This window comes from Nansenia antarctica, assembly GCF_963989245.1.
Source record: "Nansenia antarctica genome assembly, chromosome: 10".
In the NCBI taxonomy this organism is placed as follows: domain Eukaryota; kingdom Metazoa; phylum Chordata; class Actinopteri; order Argentiniformes; family Microstomatidae; genus Nansenia; species Nansenia antarctica.
In genome coordinates this window covers 23,552,531-23,555,030 of record NC_137680.1, presented here as the reverse complement: position 1 = coordinate 23,555,030, position 2,500 = coordinate 23,552,531, and the positions used below count along the sequence as shown (strand labels likewise).

At 48.8% G+C, this 2,500-nt stretch overlaps 1 protein-coding gene across 1 annotated transcript in view; it reads right to left on the bottom strand.

Moving 5' to 3' along the window:
- Positions 1-2,500, bottom strand: part of ptprub (protein tyrosine phosphatase receptor type Ub) — a gene marked incomplete at both ends in the record, with an annotated part of 100,565 nt that overhangs the window by 49,614 nt on the left and 48,451 nt on the right.

Sequence of the window (2,500 nt, the reverse complement as noted above, 5' to 3'; positions counted from 1 at the left end):
CCCCACGACCCCTCCCTCAAACATCCGGGAAGGGGGTCAATAGACCCGGCCTTCCAAGAGTATGTCCGCCCGCTGTCTGAGCAGCAATGGAAGGCCTTCCAGACCCAGGAGAAAGCCTACAGGGACCGCTTGAACACCAATCGGAAGCACGAAAACAACTTTGTTTCCTCCGGTGATCCAGGAAAGTGGAAAACGCTCGCTACATTACTAACTGGAATATTCTTCAAGAACAGAGTTTTTTTACAGCGCAAAGCCACAGCGGTAAACCTTTCGAATTACAACTTTTGAAATATGTGCCGAGAGTCTTGAAGAAGTTCCCACGGGCACAACCATATCCTGATGTTTTAACACCGGCCTCAACAGCTGACTGGACCCACGTTCAGCTGCGCTTCCTGCGCGATACCGTTCTGCCCTCACTGGAGACAGAGGTGAGCCGCGGCCGAGGGCGCAAGATGAGCCGGAATAAACTGGCATATCTCTGGCAGCATAGAAGATCTAAAGCGATCCAAGTCATCTTAAACAACAGTGAACACCCCAATCCTCCCCCCTGCCCAAATGACATTGCAACCATCCAAATGTATTATGACAGTAAATGTCAAGGCCAAGGGCTTGGTGACAATCTCCCACCCCCGCCTTGGCACATGGACCTGCCGCCACTCGAACCATCATTCCTCCCTGACACGCACTTTACCTTTGAGGAGGTAGAGACTGTTCTACATGGCCTTCCTAACAACAAAGCCAGCGGCATAGATGGGGTGACATGAGACCCTTAAAGCCACACAGTCATGTCAGACCCTAACATCTATTTTTAATGTCTGCCTGGAAAATAGGAGAGTACCAGACACATGGAAGGGAGCATTAATCCACCGTATTCCCAAAAAAGACAATATCCCTGAAGATCTAACAACATGGAGAGATATATCCCTCCTCCCAACCATCTACAAGGTATTCATGAAGGTCATACTGGCCAGAGTCCTCCCTTGGCTGATGGATGTGACATTCTGTCCACCAAGCAGAAGGCATACATCAATAGGCAAGGTATGAATGAACTTGTTTTTTGCCTTAAAACAGGGATAGATGACTTCAAGCACGAGTCCTGTAGACTGTATTCTGTCTTCCTTGACTTAAGAGATGCATTTGGGACACTCTATCACAATGTTATGATTAGATCACTGGAGGAAATACAGCTACCCCAGCTATTCATTGACATAGTGAAAGATGTATACAGAGGCTCCTTTGTCCAAGTAATCTGTGGAAAACAGCTCACCCACCCAACACCTCTTCAGATAGGCATTAAAACCGGCTGTCCATGGAGTGCAGTTAATTTTATAATTGCCATCAACCAATGGTTAAAGTGGATGTGTCAGTGTGCCCCCCCCCAGTGTGATCTCCCCCGTCCCAGTACAGGGCTATGCAGATGATGTCCTGATAGCCTCTAGAGAGGAGAGTGTAGTCAAGAACATGCTCACCAAGACAGATTTATTTTTGGAATGGTCGGGTCTGGAGGTCAAGAACACAGAATGTGCCGTTCTGTATGAGAGGAGGAGTGGAGGGAACCGGTGGTACCATTCAAAATGTTACACATGCCCAGAGTTCACAATAGCAACAAAACCCATACGTGTATACTCTCTTCATGAGACATACACCTACCTCGGCCATAAAATCAACATCGCAGGAGAATGGAAGGAACAAGTTAACATCATCTTGTCAGAGTTTACATCCAGGTTGGACCTGATTGACAGATGCCCACTGCCTCTGACCATGAAGTTAAAAGCCATCAGACAGGTGGCGCTGTCTAAAGTCCAACACCTGTTCTCCAATGTCCACATCCCACAGAAAGTGCTAAGTGAAATGAATGATAAATCAGTGAGCTTAGTACGGAAGTGGTTTGCACTCAATACACACAGCACCAGAGATATTATTTTCCATCCCCAGTGGGAGGGAGGGCTGGGTGTACCGAACCTGGAATGGATTTACACCAGCATGGCTCGATCCTCCCTGTTCCTCGACCTGAGAAGACGCAAGGTCCCACTAGCCAGGGAGTCAGAGCCCCACTTCCTGGGATTCAGGAGGAAAGCCAGCGGGAAACTGGACACCTGCTCTGCTGGTTTTGGGGTCTGGTCAGACTGGCCAGATCTGAACGATCTCTGCATCCGAACAGGAGTGTCCCTGGAGTGGGTGCGGCCGGACTCTGGGACCGTGAGGGTCTCAGAGGACATTATAACTGACCCCCTCGTTCACGTCAGGGCAACTGCCTCATATGGTGGAAACAGTCACCTGCTAACATCTGCAGGGGTCAGGCGAACCCTCTTGGATCTACAACAACACCGACAACAGCAACACTGGACTGGACTAAAACTTCAGGGAAAACTTGCATGTCTTCCCTCTGCTGACCACTCTGTCTCTCATTCATTCTTCAAGAACAGCGCGCTCAATGAGGACATTGTCACATTCACAGTAAAAGCTAGACTACAAGTCCTTCCCACTAGACTCAACCTAT